General features: G+C 42.9%; 1 protein-coding gene across 1 annotated transcript in view; it reads left to right on the forward strand.

Moving 5' to 3' along the window:
• The first annotated feature begins 21,666 nt into the window (after window positions 1-21,666).
• Window positions 21,667-24,972, forward strand: part of LOC135513304 (histone deacetylase complex subunit SAP130-like) — a 50,156-nt gene continuing 46,850 nt past the window's right edge. The window contains exon 1 of the mRNA XM_064936198.1: window positions 21,667-21,745. The gene's annotated coding sequence lies outside the window, so the exon portion shown is untranslated. The remainder of the gene's footprint in view (window positions 21,746-24,972) is intronic.

The raw sequence follows: 24,972 nt of genomic DNA on the forward strand, positions 1-24,972 counted from the left end.
CAAGGCTGTTTTTCACCAATAGACAAGGTTGGTTTTCACCAATTAACAAGGCTGGTTTTCACCAATAAACAAGGCTGCTCTTTATCAATAGACAAGACTGGTCTTTATCAGTAGGCAAGGCTGGTTTTCACCAACAGACAAGGATGGTTTTCACCAACAAGCAAGGCTGTTTTTCACCAATAGACAAGGTTGGTTTTCACCAATTAACAAGGCTGGTTTTCACCAATCAACAAGGCTGTTTTTTATCAATAAACAAGGCTGGTCTTTATCAATAGACAAGGCTGGTCTTTATCAATAGACAAGGCTGGTCTTTATCAATAGACAAGGCTGGTCTTTATCAATAGACAAGGCTGGTCTTTATCAATAGACAAGGCTGGTCTTTATCAACAAACAAGGCTGCTTTTCACCAATAGACAAGGCTGGTTGTAGTAGACACCTTGACTGTAGACACCTTGACTGTAGACACCTTGACAGTAGACACCTTGACAGTAGACACCTTGACTGTAGACACCTTGACTGTAGACACCTTGACAGTAGACACCTTGACTGTAGACACCTTGACAGTAGACACCTTGACTGTATACACCTTGACTGTAGACACCTTGACTGTAGACACCTTGACTGTAGACACCTTGACAGTAGACACCTTGACTGTAGACACCTTGACAGTAGACACCTTGACTGTATACACCTTGACTGTAGACACCTTGACTGTAGACACCTTGACTGTAGACACCTTGACAGTAGACACCTTGACAGTAGACACCTTGACTGTAGACACCTTGACTGTAGACACCTTGACAGTAGACACCTTGACTGTAGACACCTTGACAGTAGACACCTTGACTGTATACACCTTGACTGTAGACACCTTGACTGTAGACACCTTGACTGTAGACACCTTGACAGTAGACACCTTGACTGTAGACACCTTGACAGTAGACACCTTGACTGTAGACACCTTGACGGTAGACACCTTGACGGTAGACACCTTGACGGTAGACACCTTGACGGTATACACCTTGACAGTAGACACCTTGACTGTAGACACCTTGACAGTAGACACCTTGACAGTAGACACCTTGACAGTAGACACCTTGACTGTAGACACCTTGACTGTAGACACCTTGACAGTAGACACCTTGACTGTAGACACCTTGACTGTAGACACCTTGACAGTAGACACCTTGACTGTAGACACCTTGACAGTAGACACCTTGACTGTATACACCTTGACTGTAGACACCTTGACAGTAGACACCTTGACTGTATACACCTTGACTGTAGACACCTTAACAGTAGACACCTTGACTGTATACACCTTGACAGTAAACACCTTGACTGTAGACACCTTGACAGTAGACACCTTGACTGTAGACACCTTGACAGTAGACACCTTGACAGTAGACACCTTGACTGTAGACACCTTGACAGTAGACACCTTGACTGTAGACACCTTGACTGTAGACACCTTGACTGTAGACACCTTGACTGTAGACACCTTGACAGTAGACACCTTGACTCTATACACCTTGACTGTAGACACCTTGACAGTAGACACCTTGACTGTAGACACCTTGACTGTAGACACCTTGACTGTAGACACCTTGACTGTAGACACCTTGACAGTAGACACCTTGACTGTAGACACCTTGACTGACAAGCAACGTTGTTAATTGACCATAGATGAAATAAGATACACAAATCCGTCTGTTTGTTTTTAAAATCTAGACTTACATTTCCACCACCAATTAACTGTCTATTTTCCCATGTTTGTTTCACTGTGGTTTCTGATGACAAAGTGATTGAATTACGGCAAAATAATAAATTAACACACTCCAAACAACCACAAAATGCATTTTAAAAAATGGTGTTCATGTACCATAATTATCTTCTGAAGCACCTCATCCCAAATTGACATGAAAATGTGACCTTCTTTAAAATATTTTCTATCATTTTCATTACATTTCATTTTTACATATTTGGCACTGTTTTCGTGGCATCTGCTTTCTTTCCAGACTTCTTTCTCTCTCCTCCACATCTCCTGCATTGCATTCCAACTAGTCTGCTTTTAATTATCTCTAATCAAACAACACTCTCAGCTCAGAGGAATGTCTCTGGCATTTTACACAGCTGAACTGTGACGCACAGTCCAACAACTCAGCAACTTAGAGGAATACTTATCTGGTACAATAAAACTTACTCAGGTCTACACATTCCATTCTAGAACATTCACCACATAACATTCAAACATGTTTACATCATATTAAGCTCTATTAAAAAAAGGAAGGCAATTGGCTGCCATTTCGTTCTTCGTAGAGAAAATGTAAAATATGTTTCAGTGGGTTTTTTCTCTATTTATTAAATCTGATTAATAAAAACACCTTTGGTGATGAATGTTCTGAATGAAACAGTGCTTCCTCCCTTCCTCTGTTGATCAACTTCATCATATTCTCACTCGGTGAAACACGTTTTTATTTTTTTATTTTTTTTTTACATTTCCTGCTAAGAATGTAGATGGTTGAAGCCACAGAATTAAATAGAGCACTATTTTATATTGTATCACTATGGTTGAAGCATTAAATGAGATATGAACTTTAAAAAAATATGTGTCTTGCCAAAGACCCCACTGTCACCCAACAGGCATGTGGCTGAAATATTGAGTCCCAGGAGCCCTTCTGTTAAATGTGAAAGCCTCCCAAACTTTTAAATGTGAAAACCTCACCTCTGTTAAATGTGAAAACCTCACTTCTGTTAAATGTGAAAGCCTCACTCCGATGTGAAGTGATCTTCAGAGTTGGTTATTAGAAATGTCTCTTTATCTTGTAAAGTGTGAATTATAATGTGATCATAGGATTTCCAAAAATCATGTGTGTTTTTTTCTGACTTTAGCAAATGAAAAATGATAAATCATCATAATTTGTTAATATTTGTTTTATAAACAACATGTTTTATTGTCACATTACACCAGATATGTCCAGTGAAATGTATTAAAGGTTCAGTTATAGTAGGACAGTTCCCCTGGAGGAACTGTTAAACTTAAGTGCCTTGCTCGAGGGCACATCAACATAATTTTTCAATCTTTCAGTTACTGGCCCAATGCTTTAATCGCTAGGCTACCTATTGCCCATTATCAAGAGGAGCCATGTCTAGCCCTGCTCTGTTCTCTCATGTGAGCTATGCCTCCCTCAAGCCTGCTGTTGGCAACTAGTGCTTTTTGCTTTTCAAACAGCTCTGTTTTTCACAGTAAATATTTTGCCTCCCTCGGTCCGTTGATTCCCCTGAGGAAGCGTAAGAAAGCATTCCATAGATTCCTCAGAGGTCTTTCCTCCCACTGAGTTGACTTGAAGCAGAGCAGTGCTGCATTTCAAAGCCCACAGCCTGGTCTCATATACTAAACGTAACATAGTACATCCGGGAAGCTCAAATTTGTATGATATGGCGAAAGGAGGTTACCTACTCAGTTGTACAACAATGCATTCAACTGAAATGTGTCTTCTGCATGTAACCCCACCCCTCTTAATCAGAGAGACGCGGAGGCCTGCCTTAATCAACATCCATGGCGTCTGGGGAAGAGTGTGTTAACTGCCTTGCTCAGGGGTAGAATGATAGATTTTTGCCTTGTCAGCTCGGGGATTCGATCCAGCAACCTTTCGGTTACTAGTCCAACACCCCCCCCCCCCCCACCCGCCAGGCTACCTGCCACCCATATGCTACGTTTGGTACGGTTACACAAGACAGATGGTTACTTAAGGCAAAAAAACTAAAGTTATGTGATTGGTCGGGGTGGATGGGTGGGCATATATTACAAATGTCAAGCAACCAAAAGGTTGCGAGTTTGAATCTGAGCACAAACAACTTCAGCATTTCAGCTAATTAGCAACTTTCAAATATTTACTACTTTTTTAGCTACTTTGCAGCGAATTAGCATGTTAGCTAACCTTTACCCTAACCTAACCCTTTTAGCTAAACCTTTCCTTAAACATAACCTTAACCTTTTAACCTAACTCCTAAACTTAAACCTAACCCCTAGCCTAGCTAATGTTAGCCAGTTATCTAACATTAGCCACCTAGCTAGAATCCCTAACATATCATAATTTTTTGCAAATTCATAACATGTTGTATGTTTTGAAAATTCATAACATATAATATGAATCGTAATTCGTTACATCTCATGCTAAATGGGTCTTTCTCGGATTTACGTACAGAATAATACGAAAAGCTTTGAGACGAGGTTGCAGCTCAGGCTGGAAAGCTGAGAAGAGTTGCATGTCTTGTACTGGTATGTCTCTGTTGGGCAGGACTGGCGTTAGCAAGCGGGCTAAGTGGTTTACTACTATAGTCCCTGGGTCAGTCAATGGTTTACTACTATCAAATCTATTTCAGAGGGTTTATTATCACTGATTAGGCGACACATACCTCAGGGGTTGTATGGGTAAGAGGTTGTGATTATATGACAGAGGTCTGAGCAAAATTTGAACCTCAGTGTTCCTGAGCTCTCTTGGCATCGGCCCTCACTGTACAGCTCAGAGCGGGGGAGGGGGGGGGTTAATTCCTGCAGGAGTTCTAACACTTCTAACACTTCAGCAAGCCCAGCTTCCTCCACCCTCCTACCTCCACCCTCCACCCTTCTATTTCCACCCTTCTACCTCCACCCTCCTACCTCCACCCTTCTACTTCCACCCTTCTACCCTCATACCTCAACCCTCATACCTCCACCCTCATACCTCCACCCTCATACCTCCACCCTTCTACCTCCACCCTTCTACCTCCACCCTCCTACCTCCACCCTTCTACCCTCCTACCTCCACCCTCTTACCTCCAACTCTCCACCTCTACCCTACGCCTCTACCCCTCCATTCGCCCCTACCTACTACCCCCTCTTACAAAAAAGACGTGAGAAAATAAATAAATGTGGTTTTCGGACACATGTATAAACACTCATGTGCACAAAACACGTGAAAAATGGCACGTGCATTTTTAAAAATTTATCTGTTTCGCATGAGTCAGACACGTGTGAAGTTTCACATGGATTTTCAACATATATACTGAACAAAAATATAAACGCAACATGCAACAATTTCAAAGATTTGACTGAGTTACAGTTCATATGAGGAAATCAGTCAATAGAAATAAATTCATGAGGCCCTAATCTATGGATTTCACATGACTGGGAATACAGATATGCATCTGTTGGTCAAAGACAACTTAAAAAAAGGTAGGGGCGTGGATCAGAAAACCAGTCAGTATCTGCTGTGACCACCGTTTGCCTCATGCAGCGAGACACATCTCCTCATTGAGTTGATCAGGTTGTTGATTGTGGCCTGTGGAATGTTGTCCTACTCCTCTTCAATGGCTGTGCGAAGTTGCTGGATATTGGTTGGAACTGGAACATGCTGCCGTACACGTCGATCCAGAGCATCCCAAACATGCTCAATGGGTGACATGTCTAAAAGTATGCAGGCCATGGAAGAACTGGGATATTTTCAGCTTCCAGGAATTGTGTACAGGTCCTTGTGACATGGGGCCATGCATCATCATGTTGAAACATGAGGTGATGGCAGCGGATGAATGGCACGAGAATAGGCCTAAGGATCTTGTCACGACATCTGCCAAATTCTGTAAAACAACATGGGAGGTGGTTTATGGTAGGGAAATGAACATTTAATTCTCTGGCAACAGCTCTGGTAGACATTCCTGCAGTCAGCATGCCAATTGCACGTTCCCTCAAAACTTGAGACATTGGTGGCATTGTGTTGTGTGACAAAATGTAACATTTTACAGTGGCCTTTTCCCCCCAGCACAAGGTACACCTACAGTGGAAGTAGGAAGTTTACATGCACTTAGGTTGGAGTCATTAAATGTCATTTTTCAACCACTCCACAAATTTCTTGATAACAAACTATAGTTTTGGCAAGTCAGTTAGGACATCTACTTTGTTCATGACACAAGTCATTTTTCCAACAATTGTTTACAGGCAGATTATTTCACTTATAATTCACTGTGTCACAGTTCCAGTGGGTCAGAAGTTTACATACACTAAGTTGACTGTGCCTTTAGCTTGGACAATTCCAGAAAATGATGTCATTGCTTTAGAAGCTTCTGATAGGCTAATTGACGTAATGTGAGTCAATTGGAGGTGTACCTGTGGATGTATTTCAAGGCCTACCTTCAAACTCAACGCCTCTTTGCTTGACATCATGGGAAAATCAAAAGAAATCAGCTAAGACCTCAGAAAAAAAGTGTAGACCTCCACAAGTCTGGTTTCCAAACGCCTGAAGGTACCACGTTCATCTGTACAAACAATAGTACGCAAGTATAAACACCATGGAACCACGCAGCTGTCATACCGCTCAGGAAGGAGACGCGTTCTGTCTCCTAGAGATGAACGTACTTTGGTGCGAAAAGTGCAAATCAATCCCAGAACAACAGCAAAGGACCTTGTGAAGATGCTGGAGAAAACCGGTACAAAAGTATCTATATCCACAGTAAAAACGAGTCCTATATCGACACAACCTGAGGCTGCTCAGCAAGGAAGAAGGGACTGCTCCAAAACCGCCATAAAAAAGCCAGACTACGGTTTGCAACTGCACATGAGGACAAAGATCGTACTTTTTGGAGAAATGTCCTCTGGTCAGATGAAACAAAAATAGAACTGTTTGGCCATAATGACCATTGTTATATTTGGAGGAAAAAGGGGGAGGCTTGCAAGCCGAACAACATCATCCCAACCGTGAAGCACGGGGGTGGCAGCATCATGTTGTGGGGGTGCTTTGCTGCAGGAGGGACTGGTGCACTTCACAAAATAGATGGCATCATGAGTCAGGAAAATGATGTGATATATTGAAGCAACATCTCAAGACATTAGTCAGGAAGTTAAAGCTTGGTCGCAAATGGGTCTTTCAAATGGACAATGACCCCAAGCATATAAGCCTGACTCAGTTACACCAACTCTGTCAGGAGGAATGGGCCAAAATTCACCCCATTTATTGTGGGAAGCTTGTGGAAGGCTACCTGAAACGTTTGACCCAAGTTAAACAATTTAAATGCAATGCTACCAAATACTAATTGAGTGTATGTACACTTCTGACCCACTGGGAATGTGATGAAAGAAATAGAAGCTGAAAGAAATAATTCTCTCTACTATTATTCTGACATTTCACATACTTAAAATAAAGTGGGGATCCTAACTGACCTAAGACAGGGAATTTTCTGCCTGTAGCTCAGGACCTGAAGCAAGGATATGCATATTCTTGGTAGCATTTGAAAGGAAACACTTTGACGTTTGTGGGAATGTGAAACTAATGTAGGAGAATATAACAAATTAGATCTGGTAAAAGATAATGCAAACAAAAAACATGCGTTTTTTTTTTTTTTTTTAATCATCTTTGAATTGGCCATAATATAATATTGCAGTTTAGGCGCAATTTCGATTTTGGCCACGAGATGGCAGCAGTGTGTATGCAGAGTTTCAGATTGATCCAGTGAAGCATTGCGATTTTGGACAATATTTTGTATCAAGTCTGCCAAATTGATACATTTTCAAATACATAACTATAGATATAACAGTGTTGCTTCCGTCCCTTGCAACCCTACCTGGGCTCAAACCAGGGACCCTCTGCACACATCAACAACTGCCTCCCACAAAGCATTACTATCTATCACTCTCCAAGAGCCATGGCCTTTGCAGAGCAAGGGAAACAACTACTTCAAGGTCTCAGAGATAGTGACGTCACAGATTGAAACGCTATTAGCGCGCACCCCGCTAACTAGTTAGCCATTTCACACCGGTTACATAGAGAGCATACAAAAATGATATGGTAATGCAACATTTAAGTTTACACACTCCCAGGAATGTCATACATGATAGATGATTAGCTTATAGACTAACTTTCACACATCTAGATGGCCGGGTTCAAACTGTAGGACCCAGTTACTACATTTGAATATAAAAATGTAATTTATCAAACAAAACTATGCTACATTTTATCTCTGGGACCCTCAGGATGACAAATCAGAGCAAGATTACTGAATGTAAGTACATTGTTTACCTTCAGAGGTAAATGTATCAAACCAGTTGCCGTGATACATTTTTTGTTGTTGTGCATTATCCTCAAACAATAGTATGGTATATTGTCACTGTAATAGCTACTGTTAAGTGGACAGTGCAGTTTGATTAACAATAATTTAAGCTTTCTGCCCATATAAGATGTCTATGTCCTGTAAGGCTTGCTGTTACTTAAAACCGTTATGCTAAAATCTCTTTGTAGAAAAGTATCCGTTACATTCCAATAGCAAACACATTCACACATTTAAAAAAAATACTTTTAGGCCTGTGTATTAAATGTAACAAAAACCAATGGACACCAAACAATTATAAAAGCAAAAAATAGTTAGCCAGGACAAAATGGCAGGCTAGCTATTGCCTAACACTAAGCTAGCTAAGAGTTATTAATTAGCATGCAACCATTAGATGCACATTTCATAAAAAGTAGCCTTTTAAAAGACATATCTTTAGCGTGGTCCATTTGTAGACATGTAAATACACTCAATATGAGCCCTCGTTTACAAAAATACAACTATTTAAGAGTCAAAACATTTATTACGAATATAAAAAAATGATCCAAAACACTATCTTTTTCTCATTGACTTACATACAAAAGTGATCTAGCTAGCTAGTTATTTAACTTGGCTATACTCTTGTAAATGTGAAAATCTCACTTGTTTTTCACACGGTCAAAACAATTAAATTATACATCAAAATGACCAGAACACTCAACACAGTTTAGTTAAACATGTTATCTCTAGATTTGGAAAAAGTAACCATGCGTACAAACTGGAAAACAGGATAAACATTTTTTTTTAAAGGAGACATGGAGAGCTAGCTTCTCTGTTCTTTTCCCTGGGCTTCTTCCAACTGTCACAGACCGACGTATGAAAAAGCGAGGTGTGTACTGGAGCACTAACGGTCTGAATACCTCCCCCTGGTGGAAGCGATAAGTATTCATGTATATCAACAGCAACACCATGGAGGGAGGACGACAATATTAATGGTGTGCATGGCTCAGAAATAACACGTTCATTATTTTCAATACACTATAATGATTATATCCAGGTTAGCTAAATAAGCTTTTTTACAGAATGGCATTATAGAATTTGCTATTCCAACTGGAAACATTGCTACTGCAACATGTTAACACCACCTTTTCACATGCGAGGAGAATAACATTATTTTACCCCTCACATGTGAACTACACATGTACAAATCAAAGTTCCACATATGAGAATGACAATTTTACAGGTGAAGATTTTTTCACGTCAACTTGCAGTTTAACATGTGAAAGTTTTACAGGTAAAACGGCAAATTCGATTTTCACGTGAATGTTTTTTCACATGCAAGAGTGATTTTCACACGTGAAACTGAAAGGGTCTCATCTTCTTGCACCCCTCCATCCCTCCACCCCAGGCACCTTAGTCAGGGACTGCGTGAGCATTCCAGATAGGGCTTGAATTTTGCAGTATCTACATTCATGTATGTTAGAGTGAGGTCTCCCAAGTGGCGCAACGGTTAAAGGCATTGCACCGCAGTACTTAAGGTATCACTACAAACCCAGGTTCAATCCCAGGCGGAGTCACAGCCGGCCGCGACCGGGAGACCCATGAGGCGGCTTACAATTGGCCCAGCGTCGTCTGGGTTAGGGGAGGGTTTAACCGGCCGGGATTTCATTGTCCCATTGCGCTCTAGCGACTCCTTGTGGCGGGCCAGGCGCCTGCAAGCTGATTTTGGTCACCAGCTGAACGGTTTCCTCCGATACATTGTTGTGGCTGGCTTCCGGGTTCAGCGAGCAGTGTGTCAAGAAGCAGTGCGGCTTGGCAGGCTTGTGTTTCTGAGGACGCATGGCTCTCGACGTTCGCCTCTCCCGAGTCCGTAGGGGAGTTGCAGTGATGGGACAAGACTGCAAGACTACCAAATGTGAGAAAAAGGGGTAAAAAAATAAAGAAATACATGTATGTTATCGTCAATGGTCTGTGTCTAGAATGCTTTGTAGTGGTTCTAGAATGCTATAGAGCAGTGGTTCTAGAATGCTATAGAGCAGTGGTTCCCCAAAATATTTTTTTAAAGGAACTCACATACTCTTGTAAGTTGAAATAACAGAATGCACAAGGTGCAATTTCTACATTAGATAGTATGTCATCAGTTCCTCTTGTCATTACAGACCTTAGAGAGATATTTAAAACTTGTCAGAAATGTCCAGATCAATTAGCCCATGGCAACTAATGTTTTTTTATTTCATTTTATTTTGGCCAATTATTGGAATAATTGTTATTACTCAAATATCAAATGAATACACATTAGACTTGGCAGATATGTATAGAATTGCATGAAAATTTGCTTTAAAAAACTACACATTTCTCTCCACCAGCAAGAGGGTTGTGAACAGTTTGTGTCATGAACACTGCTTGTTGCCAAAGAAATAGACAGGCGCATGCTGGAAGGGGGGGCCCCGAGTGAAAACGTTTGGGAGCCCCTGCTATAGAGAATGCCAAATAGAAGCAAAGCAAAGCAGAGCATGGATCTTGGGTCTCTCACTGTTGGCTTTAGGATGCTTGTTTCCCTCAAACCCTGCGACAGAGAAATACTTGGAAAAATGGAGCGGATCAGAGTGGAATGTGTTTTTTTCCCCCTCTTCCATTTTCCACATAAACCAGGTCAACGTCCTCTAATTTTAAGTCTGTCATTGTGGCCCGAGCAAAACACATATAGGCTTATAGGCTCTTCTTTTTTTTTTTTTACTACATCCCAAATGGCACCCTATTCCCTATATAGTGCACTACTTTTGTCCAGGGCTGGTACCCTATTCCCTATATAGTGCACTACTTTTGTCCAGGGCTGGTACCCTATTCCCTATATAGTGCACTACTTTTGTCCAGGGCTGGTACCCTATAGTGCACTATAAAGGGAATAGGGGGCACTTTTAGACACAGCCTTTATCTTTTCTGTATGTATTCTTTAGGGGTTGGGGGTGGTCACCTTTACCCTTTTGATCGTGAAAGGTAAAGGGATACCTCGTCAGATTTACAACGGAATGCCTTCAACTGAAACGTGTCTTCCGCGTGACACATCATGTGATGCCTCTCAGCCAGAGAGAACTTGGTGGTTTGAAACAATCAGTTCGACTTAACTCGATGCCTTTGTGGGAGACGTGAATTCCTAATGGCTGTGTATACTCTCTTCCCAGTGAGTCAAAGCAGCTGACTGTGTCGTCTTCTAGACATGTTGGCACAAAGGGAGCCGAGGAATAGGCCCAAGATGTGGTGAGAAGCCTGATGAATCAAAATGCACTGTGTCTGGACTGTCAGAGAGAGAGAGAGAGAGAGAGAGAGAGAGAGAGACAGAGAGAGAGAGAGAGAGAGAGAGAGACAGAGAGAGAGAGAGACAGAGAGAAGAGAGAGAGAGAGACAGAGAGAGAGAGTGAGAGACAGAGAGAGACAGAGAGAGACAGAAGTTCCACGGAGCGTTGAGCTGAGCTGTGGGAGACGTGGAGGACTTAGTTTGGTATTCAGGGCAGAGACAGAACACAATAGCCCTGTCATGACTAAGCTATAATAGTTGTTTAGTTGAGGTGTCATCACCAAGCCAGGTGTTTCTATCTATTCAGTAAACCATTGTCCCAAATGTATACAGCCTAGTCTATTATACAACAATAAATGATTATACTTGTATGTGGTCATGCAATGCACAGACTTGACTGAATCAATATTTAGTTTATTTTAAATTGAACCTTTATTTAACTAGGAAAGTCAGTTAAAATTCTTATTTACAATGACGGCCTACCACGGGGCAAACACAGACGACACTGGATGGAACCCAATCACAGCCAGATGTGATTCAGTCTGGATTCAAACCAGGGACTGTAGTGACACCTCTCACACTGAGATGCAGTGCTTTAGACCGCTGTGCCACTCGGGAGGAGAGGGTATGGTGCTACAGAGACGTGAGGAGGTCAGTCCACAGGGTATGGTGCTACAGAGACGTGAGGAGATCAGTCCATAGGGTATAGAGCTACAGAGACGTGAGGAGATCAGTCCACAGGGTATGGTGCTACAGAGACGTGAGGAGGTCAGTCCACAGGGTATGGTGCTACAGAGACGTGAGGAGGTCAGTCCACAGGGTATGGTGCTACAGAGACGTGAGGAGGTCAGTCCACAGGGTATGGTGCTACAGAGACGTGAGGAGGTCAGTCCACAGGGTATAGAGCTACAGAGACGTGAGGAGGTCAGTCCACAGGGTATGGAGCTACAGAGACGTGAGGAGGTCAGTCCACAGGGTATGGTGCTACAGAGACGTGAGGAGGTCAGTCCACAGGGTATAGAGCTACAGAGACGTGAGGAGGTCAGTCCACAGGGTATGGTGCTACAGAGACGTGAGGAGGTCAGTACACAGGGTATGGTGCTACAGAGACGTGAGGAGGTCAGTCCACAGGGTATGGAGCTACAGAGACGTGAGGAGATCAGTCCATAGGGTATGGAGCTACAGAGACGTGAGGAGATCAGTCCACAGGGTATGGAGCTACAGAGACGTGAGGAGATGGCGTCTTTATTCTATGGCCCTCAAACTCAACTCTGGACTTCCAAGCCAGTTCCATTGCATTTTTATCATTATTCCCCCCTACTAAGGGACTGATTTAGACCTGGGACACCAGGTGGGTGATTCCCCTCTAATCAGGGCCTGATTTAGACCTGGGACACCAGGTGGGTGATTCCCCTGTAATCAGGGCCTGATTTAGACCTGGGACACCAGGTGGGTGATTCCCCTGTAATCAAGTTCTGATTTAGACCTGGGACACCAGGTGGGTAGAACAGAAAACCAGCAGGCACCAGACCTCTGAGGGTACGAGTTGAATACCCCCTGCTCTATGGACTCTGGTCAAAAGTAGTGCACTACGTAGGGAATAGGGTACCCTTTTTGGAGGTAGATAATACAGCTCATCATGTCGTGTCAGCTGCTCTGAGGTCAGACTGCCAAAGGCAGAATGAATGTGACCCAATCTCTGACCCACTTTGAGACATTGCCTAGGTCTACCTACAGTACCTGTGAGTAGTCTTTTCATCTTCCTGCCAATAGAAAACCAGATTCTGAGCCATTCCTTTCAGACTCACTGTGGGTGTCTTGTTTGACCACATCTTTAAGTGTGGTAGGGCTGAAGAGAGAGGGAGAGAATGCTTTGTGAATGATGCAGTGTTTTCCGTAGCAACAGATTCCGTAGCAACAGACTCTTGGTAAATGTGTCTGTGTCATGTCTGTTTATACATTAACCTCTGGATGTGAATCACAGTATGGAATTGGGATTTTTGTTCACAATGACTTGTACAGTAAATAGTTGTAGAGCAATAGTCCACTTTTAGAGACGCATTCATTTGGGGTGGCAGGCGGCCGAGCGGTTAGAGCGTTGGGCCAGTAACCAAAAGGTTGCTAGATTGAATCCCTGAGCTGACAAGGTAAAACAAATCTGTCGTTCTGCCCCCTGAACAAGGCAGTTAACCCACTGTCCCCCGGTTGGCTGTCATTGTAAAATAAGAATTTCTTCTTAACTGACTTGCCTAGTTAAACAAAAATAGTAATGAATTGGTCAATTCTACATTAGAAATGTGTAACTCCATGTATATTAAGTAACAACATTCCTACAGACTACTGAAACGTCTGCATTTGTAATAATCTACCCAACCTATCAAAGCCTATGGTATCTGTGAATCTAAACTCCACTGAAACTCCACCTCGGCATTATCTAGAGTGGTTATTACGCAATGTGCAGTCTGATATCCCGAGAATGTTCACTATGTTAGTTTCACAAGCTTCCAATTACACAGCCACATAGCATCAGGTGTAGGTAGGAGGGAGGAAGGATACATACCTTATTCTGCAGCGTTCCCTATGCCCTTACATAGTGCACTACTACCCGTAGGGCTCCAGTCAAAAGTAGTGCACTATATAGGGAATAGGGTGCCGTTTGGGACACAGACAAAAGACACGCACGCAGACATAGACACACACACACACACACACACAAAAAAAAAACAGTTTCACATCATATCGCGTTTTCACATGTTGAGATTAAATTTCACGTGAAATCATGTATTACATTTAGAGTTCACCACCTTCTCTCCTGTGATGTGAATAGCGTGTTTTCACCTCATATGTGAAGAAAAGAAAACTCCACATGTGAAAATCTCACTTTCACATGTGGAATTGCAAGTTCATATGAAAAATAGTCACATGTAAAATTCTAATTCTCACATGTGGAATTGTAAGTTCCATCCTCCTTGTTCTCCTGTCACAGCCATTAAACTGTCACTGTTTTAAAGTCATCACTGGCCTCATGGTGAAATCCCTGAGTGGTTTCCTTCCTCTCCGGCAACTGAGTTAGGAAGGACGCCTGTATCTTGGTAGTGACTGGGTGTATTGACACACCATCCAAAGTGTAATTAATAACTTCACCATGCTCAAAGCGATACTCAATGTTTTTTTTGTTTTTGTTTTTTTACACATCTACCAATTGGTGTCCTTCTTTGTGAGGCATTGGAAGAACTTCCTGGTCTTTGTGTCTGAAATGACCTGCTCCACTGAGGGACCTTACAGATCACTGTAAGTGTGGGGTACAGAGATGAGGTAGTCATTCAGAAATCATGTTAAACACTATTATAGCACACAGAGTGACTTCATGCAACTTATTACGTGACTTGTCAAGCAAATTTTTACTCCTGAACTTGTTTAGGCTTTGCTTTAACAAATACTTAATACTTATTGACTCAAAGACATTTCAGCTTTTCATTATTTATTAATTTATTTAAAAAAATAAAAAATAATACTTTGCCATTATGGGGTATTCTGTTTAGGCCATTAAACAATAAATGACAATACATTCAGGCTGTAACAACAAACAGTTGAGGGGTGTGACTACGTTTTTATTCTTATTAAGAGGGTAACAGTATGAACCACGGTAATAATATGTATTTTCGAAGGTTATTTGTTATGAAATTTGTATCTAATGGCCGAATGCCTAATTGCTAACCACTAGCTTACCACTTCCATTTAATAGTAGCTATTCTACTTTTATTGTTAGCTGTCCATTGGTTTTTGTAACATTTAATACACAGGCCTAAAATGGATTTTAAATGTATTTTCAAAATACTCTCAAAACATCCAAAATATATCATCTATAGAGCTCCCGAGTGGTTCAGCGGTCTAAGGCACTGCATCTCAGTGCTATAGGTGTCACTACAGACCCTGGTTCCGTTCCAGGCTGTATCACAGTGGTCTAAGACACTGCATCTCAGTGCTGGAGGAGTCACTACAGACCCTGGTTCAGAGGTCTAAGACACTGCATCTCAGTGCTATAGGCGTCACTACAGCCCCTGGTTCCGTTACAGGCTCTATCACAGCGGTCTACGGCTCTATCACAGTGGTCTAAGACACTGCATCTCAGTGCTAGAGGCGTCACTACAGACCCTGGTTCCGTTCCAGGCTGTATCACAGCGGTCTACAGCTCTATCACAGTGGTCTAAGACACTGCATCTCAGTGCTAGAGGCGTCACTACAGACCCTGGTTCCGTTCCAGGCTCTATCACAGCGGTCTACGGCTCTATCACAGTGGTCTAAGACACTGCAGACACCCTGGTTTGATTCCAGGCTGTATTACAGTCCCATAGGGCGGTGCACAATAGGCCCAGGGTCGTCCGGGTTTGGCCAGTGGAGGCAGTAATTGTAAATAATAATTTGTTCTGAACTGACTTGCCTAGTTAAATAAAGGTTAAATAAAGGTTAAATAAAACAGATGTTAAAAAATGTATTCAACGTGTTTCCTATCAAATGGTAACAATAATATGCATGTCCTCGCTTCAGGTCTTGAGCTACAGGCACTTAGATTTGGGTATGTTATTTTAGGTCCTGAGCTACAGGCACTTAGATTTGGGTATGTTATTTTAGGTCCTGAGCTACAGGCACTTAGATTTGGGTATGTTATTTTAGGTTCTGAGCTACAGGCAGTTAGATTTGGGTATGTTATTTTAGGTCCTGAGCTACAGGCACTTAGATTTGGGTCCTGAGCTACAGGCAGTTAGATTTGGGTATGTTATTTTAGGTTCTGAGCTACAGGCAGTTAGATTTGGGTATGTTATTTTAGGTTCTGAGCTACAGGCAGTTAGATTTGGGTCCTGAACTACAGGCAGTTAGATTTGGGTATGTTATTTTAAGTTCTGAGCTACAGGCAGTTAGATTTGGGTATGTTATTTTAGGTCCTGAGCTACAGGCAGTTAGATTTGGGTATGTTATTTTAGGTCCTGAGCTACAGGCAGTTAGATTTGGGTATGTTATTTTAGGTCCTGAGTTACAGGCAGTTAGATTCTAGCGCAGGAAAACAACTGATTCATCGATGGGTGGAATGCGCACACCACTATTATAGGCAGGGCAGAACACTGTCTAAAAGCTCACGGGAAAAAAATCTGTGGAATTCTTTTTCTGTGGAAATCAATTTTCGTTTCAGTCGTGAAAAGGTGTAACTATCCTGCTAAAGTTCAATATAAAATCACTTGCAATAGCATAGGGAGTCATTCATTTTACTTGAAATTTTAACAGGTAATTGCATCAATTAGAGATGAATCGAAGGGATATGATGAGCTTGCAATTAGTCCTTTATTGACATGACCTCACACATTGTGTTAAACTAGAAATACTTCCTAGTAAGATGTGTAGGCTATCTAGAGGAGTGTTAGGAGACACTATTAAGGTCCCTAACTAATGCTCTATACCTGACAGGAAGTGCAGTACGTGCCAAACGGAGAGGGATTGGCTCGTGATGAAGAGCATGACTGAAAAGGATCCACCTCCTCTGAAAAAGGGGAGGGGCATCAACCACCAAACAAGTCACATCACGTAGGTTTGTGTCTCAAATGGCACCCTACTCCCTATTGTTGTGCACTACTTTTGACCTGAGTCCTATGGGTTCTTGATAAAAGTAGTGCACTAGGAAATAGGGCGCCATTTGGAACGTGTACACGCTGCGGGCAAACAGAGACCTTCCCTCTGTAAGGGTGACAGAAACAGCACCCTCCAGGAAGTGGCCGCGTCCGGCCTCAGGATCACCACGCAGAGAGGGACATCACTGTGGCGGTAACGTGATGTTCGGAGCGGAGTGCCTGCACGGGACTGTCGTCTCTGCTAGCAGGCTTCTTATGTCCACAACGCTGGCTGTGCAGTGCTTCCCCTAGCTTCCCCTGGCCCGAGGCCTCCCTGGTGGCTCTGCAGTGCTTCCCCTAGCCCGAGGCCCCCCTGGTGGCTTTGCAGTGTTTCCCCTAGCCCGAGGCCTCCCTGGTGGCTCTGCAGTGCTTCCCCTAGCCCGAGGCCCCCCTGGTGGCTTTGCAGTGCTTCCCCTAGCTTCCACCTGGCCCGAGGCCCCCCTGGTGGCTCTGCAGTGCTTCCCCTAGCCCGAGGCCCCCCTGGTGGCTTTGCAGTGCTTCCCCTAGCTTCCCCTGACCCGAGGCCCCCCTGGTGGCTCTGCAGTGTTTCCCCTAGCTTCCCCTGGCCCGAGGCCTCCCTGGTGGCTCTGCAGTGCTTCCCCTAGCCCGAGGCCCCCCTAGTGGCTTTGCAGTGCTTCCCCTAGCCCGAGGCCCCCCTGGTGGCTCTGCAGTGCTTCCCCTGGCCCGAGGCCCCCCTGGTGACTCTGCAGTGCTTCCCCTAGCCCGAGGCCCCCCTGGTGACTCTGCAGTGCTTCCCCTAGCCCGAGGCCCCCCTGGTGACTCTGCAGTGCTTCCCCTAGCTTCCCCTGGCCCGAGGCCCCCCTGGTGGCTCTGCAGTGCTTCCCCTAGCCCGAGGCCGTGACTCTGCAGTGCTTCCCCTGGCCCGAGGCCCCCCTGGTGACTCTGCAGTGCTTCCCCTAGCTTCCCCTGGCCCGAGGCCCCCCTGGTGACTCTGCAGTGCTTCCCCTGGCCTGAGGCCCACTTGTTCATAGTTGTAATGGGAAATCATGTATAATGCGTTTATTAACTGTCTCTGTACCCTATATGACTGAATGGCTTGTATGACATGACCGAGTCTTTAGTATGTCCAGGATGCATGGATGTCTTTAATAAGGTGTCTATTCTGTGTTTTAATCTCGACCCTTTAATAACTGGTCATTTCTGTGTTATAATCTCAAACCCATCTGCTGACGGGGAACACGGTGCAATTTGAGATGCATCAATGTTTATCTGTAACAATGGACAACGACATGAATATAGTCAGGTCAGAGGTGAGGGGTCAACAATGAAGATAGTCAGGTCAGAGGTGAGAGATTAAAACCTACGGAATGTTGGCTGTGAAAAGTGGAAAAAGGCAACTGAAGTGGATATCTCTTGTTGCAGTTCTCATCCAAATATTGGGTTAGCCCCCCGAGTGTAATATCTCGACTGGACGCAGACAGGAAACATGAACAATTTAGTTCCTTAGATGTTTTCAATATCCAAATGGCACTCCTATTCCCTAAATAGTGCACTTCTTTTGTCCAGAGCCTTATGGGTCCTGGTCCAAAGTAGTGCACTATATTTGAAATAGGGGGCCATTTGGGATAAAACCCTTAATTTACATTTACATTTAATAACAACGTCTAGTGGCAGGACACTTGGCTTAAGGCCTAATGCTCGGACTACAACCTGTAGAGAGTGGAAGTAGGTAGCCTAGTGGTTAGAGCGTTGGGCCAGTCACCCGAAAGGTTGCTGAGTTGAATCCCTGAGCTGACAAGTTAAAAATCTGTCGTTCTGTCCTTGAACAAGGCAGTTAACCCACTGTAGGCCATCATTGGAAATACTAATTTGTTCTTAACTGACTTACTTAGAAAATTGAATTGAAACCAAGAATTTAAAAAATTGCAGCAGCTTTCTTATGAACTATAAGGACAATACCAAACAAGAGGCTCTGCTGCCCTCTAGCTGTCTGTCTCTGTAATGGCAGTAGTAATAGCCATTATTACAATATTTCAAGGTATCTTTCAAGCGCTTTGAGCAATTAGACTGATGGAGTGACAGTCTTGAAGTACATGTTAACAAATAAATTGCATGAAAGTGTTGGTCATATCAATTCCCAATCTGACCCTCATACCATCATGGACACATCCCTAGGTTACAATTAACTCATTGATCTGCTCCTCTCCCCTGTAACTATTCCCCAGGTTGTTTAGTTCCCTCTGGTTTTAGTGATGAAATAGTGGCCATCCAGACATATTGATATTTTGCCATTGGTCTTATGACCAATTAAATCAGATCTTTTGCACATAATTGGGCAAAAGATCAGAATTAGTCTGTGTTGTGTAAACGCAGCCAAACGTGAGCGCTTATTCACTTCCCTTCTTTAAAGAGCGTTCATATTGGTTTTCCATCCTCTCTGCCTTCATGGATTTGAAAGGAAATGAAAACTCCCTCTCGCCCATGGGGTGTCAAACATGGGTGGTTTGAGTAAAAATGGGTGGTTTGAGTAAAAACATATACACTTTCAATTGAAAAAATGCAAATCGAAACTGTGTAACCCGTTAGATTCTGAGCTGTTTTTTTGGGACCCTGTCTATGTCTTATTTTTATATTTAAAAAAAAAACTCAATAATGTGAACGGCCGAATTGCTAGGGTTAAGACGTCGTGCTTGAAAACACCACGACACGTTATGGGATCTAATACTGCTGTCTCGTGGATGACCTGGGCATCAAACAGGATATGTTTACTTCAATGGAAATGTAGAGACTTCATCTTTCTCCTCATATGTATATCAAGGCATGGCATAAACCCGGCACTTTTAAAATGGCCGTGTTCCTATAGGAAAGTGCACGCTTAGAGTGCCGCCATTAGGTAAACGATCTGAAAAAATAATGAAACAGCAGGAAGCAGGTCTCGAACTCTCGACCTTCGATCCCGAGGTCCGGCGCGCTATCGACTGTGCCGCAAAAGTATGCTCGTGAGGCAGGGTCGATTTCTGCGCTTATAAACCCAGAGTCGTTACACTATTATTATTAATTGTTTTGCAACATTGGATTTCAAACAGATTTTCAAATCTCTTACTCCCCAATATGGGGACATTTGGGGGTCCCCTGCGAATAAAAAAAACGTTACACTTTAGGTTTTTCTGTCCTGCTGTATTTTGGGCTCTGAAGTAGTCACCATTCTAACAGATATAAGCATGTATTTGTAGGAATTTGAAACCTTCATGTACATTACAATGGTAGTATACAATATTATGCATTGTTAAGAAAATGTCACCAGAGAGCATCGGAAATTCTAAAAACAATAGAACTATTTTGGGAATTTTTTACGGCGAGTAACTATAACACATTTTCAGTGCAGCCCTCCAGAATACCGAATACGCCCCCCAGGGGCATCTAGCCCATACAACCCAATCCAATGTTTTTACATGTTTGGGTCGAACACACTTCAGGTGGAAGGAGAGATTATTGTGAGGTATATTTAAGCAATAAGTACCGAGGGTGTGTGGTATATGGCTAATATACCACGGCTAAGGGTTGTTCTTAATCACGACGCAACACGGAGTGCCTGGATACAGCCCTTAGCCGTGCTATATTGGACATATACAACTAATCCCCGAGGTGTCTTATTGCTTTTATAAACTGGTTACCAATACAGTAGGGTAAGGAACTACATATTACACTGAAAATGTTGCATTAATAAAATAAATACATTCCGCCAAAAGTAGTCTGGACAAAAGTATCGTTGCTAGACTGGTTGCTATACAACAACCACAGGATAGCTGGCACGCTTTCATTAAATGTATGGGGGAGAAACAGAGCATTAGCGCTACTTCTAGAGTGACTAACACGTGCAAATGATTTATTCATGTTCTGAATGTTTCCATTTATTGTGCACAAGTGAGAGAGAAACAAAATGGCCCCGTGTTATCGTTTGTTGTTTCCACGCTGCTGGGAACGGATGCCGTTCGTTGAACTGGGGCAGCTGCTGTGTTGTCAGAGTACATTAGAATGATTTAGTTTGGAAACAGTTACATATCATTATGTAGCCGTTCGTACCCATCTTCCCTCGACTTTTTAACTCCGCCGACAGACACGTTGTAAATTCGGTGTCCTTGTGTGTAGTCCATGCCAAACTGAGAAGGGTTCGTTGATATACCGGTCCAGCATAACGTTAGCTGCTAATCCCATATTCTTCGGCATTCATGTTTCTCACTGAACACATACAAATCCCGTAGAATAACGTTCAGTTTCATTTTTTTATATTCCCAAACTCACAATATATATCCCCTTTCTCCTACACACCAGTCAGTGAATCGGCTAAGTGCCCACTTTGTTTGTTTCAAATTTAAAAGCTTATTTTGTACATCGGCAATTTGCACTATTGTTGACGTAGCCGTTTTATCAACGTGAACAGGCTTAAACGTCATGGTATACGGTATCACGTACACACGGCAAAAATGTTTTGCTGTTTTAGCCAATCAGTAACCAGTATCCAAACTACCCTGTTTATTAAACGTCTATAAAACATTCTCAGCGCGGGAATAGTTATGCCATTCCAGCCAATCGTTACGCAGAAACGATTGACAAATCACAAACGGGGGGATGGAGTCAAAGGGTTTACACAATTCCCTCCGATGATTGGACGAAAAAATAATAATTGTGAGCTTCTCTTCGTTCTTCCGGTTATGTATGTTGTTGAAAAGAAAAGACGAATGCCTGGAGAAAACAAAACACTACGAATACGGTATTTTAGCATGTTAAAAACAAAAATTATGCCAATGTATCGTCAAAAGCTTTTGTCGATAAAGCTTTTCACAACTTATTTTGGCATTCTATGAATATTGTAAGTTCACCCAATGTTTGTTTAGCGATAGCTGCAGCTAGCAAGCTATCATTAGCTAGCTATTTTGTAAGGTTAACCATCTGGATATGCGATCAAAATTAAACGTTAACGTTATGTAAACGTGTTATTTGAGAGCTCGACTGTGGTCGCTGCCATCGGCTTGTGATACTGTCAAAGCACATTCTTCAGAGTAGTGCCTATTCGGTGATTTATCTTGTTACTCCTAACAGCTGTATAGTTAGGGTTTCATAGTAACTAGCTTACCATAACATTATCCGCCAATACAAATTTACCTAGTTAAAGGATATATATATAAAAATATATATATATATATATATATATTTTTATATATATATATATATATATATATATATATATATATATATATATATATAACTAAAAGTTACCTACCCTAGCGTTACTCTTGTTTACACTGAGCTGCACGGGGGTTGGTACGCAATCATGGTTACATTACGAGCTGGCGGGAGATATGGATCGGGTAACCTAGCTCAATGCAGGGACGGAATATGCCACTGTACCCCAAATGTGACCTTTGAAACACTACTAGCAGTGTGGATAATCTTCTCGATCGGGCATTGTGGATAAAGGTATAGTTTGAAGTACAGTGGCCCATCCTAGCCCCAAGATGTACTCTTAAAGAGCCTAACGTTACCGTTGCTCCTTAAAGTGCCATTAGTTATTTACAGAGGTAGGATGACTCTGGCAGCCAAATAGAATATCTAAACGTGAATCGATTATCAATTGCAATATTGAAAATATTGTAAAGCCCTATACTTTCATATCACATCAACATTATTTCACAAATGCTAAATGTACACAGTTTTACCCGAGTATTTTTCAGTGTCAACACGTTTCTGGTGGCCTTCTTCCTTTTACACACAGGTGTTCAGCGCATGCTGATTACAACAGGTGTTCTGAGCATGCTAGATAGCTAATTACCACAGGTGTTCAGAGCATGCTAATTACCACAGGTGTTCAGAGCATGCTAATTACCACATGTGTCCAGAGCATGCTAGATAGCTAATTACCACAGGTGTTCAGAGCATGCTAGATAGCTAATTACCACAGGTGTTCAGATCATGCTAATTACCACAGGTGTCCAGAGCATGCTAATTACCACAGGTGTCCAGAGCATGCTTGGTAGCTAATTACCACAGGTGTTCAGAGCATGCTAATTACCACAGGTGTTCAGAGCACGCTTGATAGCCAATTACCACAGGTGTCCAGAGCATGCTAGATAGCTAATTACCACAGGTGTTCAGAGCATGCTAGATAGCTAATTACCACAGGTGTTCAGAGCATGCTAATTACCACAGGTGTTCAGAGCACGCTTGATAGCCAATTACCACAGGTGTTCAGAGCACGCTAGATAGCTAATTACCACAGGTGTTCAGAGCACACTAGATAGCTAATTACCACAGGTGTTCAGAGTACGCTAGATAGCTAATTACCACAAGTGGTTCCTCTGTCTTCCGTCAGTGTAGCTAGCGAATAGCATAAGCTGGTAACACAACTTGTTAAGAAAAGACAAACTAGATTTTGCAAACATAATAAACACAAACTAATAGTGTAATTTATAAGATGCTTGTGGAAACTGTGTCGTAGTCATAAATCCAGGCCTTGCAGTGCCTAACTCCACTCCTATTCCCAGGCGCTCTCTTTTGATGGCTTCTGTAACCGTAATAGCCTTGGTTTCATGCATGTTAACATTAGAAGCCTCCTCCCTAAGTTTGTTTTATTCACTGCTTTAGCACACTGCCAACCTGGATGTTCTAGCCGTGTATGAATCCTGGCTTAGAAAGACCACCAAAAATTCTGAAATCTTCATCCCAAACTACAACATTTTCAGACAAGATAGAACGGCCAAAGGGGGCGGTGTTGCAATCGACTGCAAAGATAGCCTGCAGAGTTCTGTCCTACTATCCAGGTCTGTGCCCAAACAACTTGAACTTCTACCTTAAAAAATCCACCTCTCTAAAAACAAGTCTCTCACCATTGCCACATGCAATAGACCACCCTCTGCCCCCAGCTGTGCTCTGGACACTATGTGAACTGATTTCCCCCCAACTATCTTCAGAGCTTGTGCTGCTAGGCGACCTAAACTGGAGCATGCTTAACACCCCAGCCATCCTACAATCTAAGCTTGATGCCCTCAATCTCACACAAATTATCAATGAACCTACCAGGTACCACCCTAAAGCCGTAAACACAGGCACCCTCATAGATATCATCCTAACCAACTTGCCCTCTAAATACTCCTCTGCTGTTTTCAACCAAGATCTCAGCGATCACTGCCTCATTACCTGCATCTGTAATGGGTCAGCGGTCAAACAACCTTTATTTAAATGCCTTCCTCACCATCTTAAATAAGAATGCCCCATTCAAGGAATTTAGAACCAGGAACAGATATAGCCCTTGGTTCTCTTCAGACCTGACTGCCCTTGACCAACACAAAAACATCCTATGGCGTTCTGCATTAGCATCGAACAGCTAGAAACCAATATACACAGGCAGTTAGAAAAGCCAAGGCTAGCTTTTTCAAGCAGACATTTGCATCCTGCAACACAAACTCAAATGTTCTGGGACACTGTAAAGTCCATGGAGAATAAGAACACCTCCTCCCAGCTGCTCACTGCACTGAGGATAGGAAACACTGTCACCACTGATAAATCCACTATAATTGAGAATTTCAATAAGCATTTTTCTACGGCTGGCCATGCTTTCCACCTGTTTACCCCTACCCCGGTCAACAACACTGCACCCCCCATAGGAACTCGCCCAAGCCTGCCCAACATACCCTTGTAAAACTGACCATCCAACCGATCCTCGACTTCGGCGATGCCATTTACACAATAGCCTCCAATACCCTACTCAATAAATTGGATGCAGTCTATCACAGTGCCATCCGTTTTGTCACCAAATCCCCATATACTACCCACCACTGCGACCTGTACGCTCTTGTTGACTGGCCCTCGCTTCATACTCGTCGCCAAACCCACTGGCTCCAGGTCATCTACAAGACCCTGCTAGGTAAAGTCCCCCCTTATCTCAGCTCGCTGGTCACCATAGCAGCACCCACCTGGCGCACGTGCTCCAGCAGGTACTGT

This window comes from Oncorhynchus masou, chromosome 24 (genome assembly GCF_036934945.1).
Source record: "Oncorhynchus masou masou isolate Uvic2021 chromosome 24, UVic_Omas_1.1, whole genome shotgun sequence".
Lineage (NCBI taxonomy): Eukaryota > Metazoa > Chordata > Actinopteri > Salmoniformes > Salmonidae > Oncorhynchus > Oncorhynchus masou.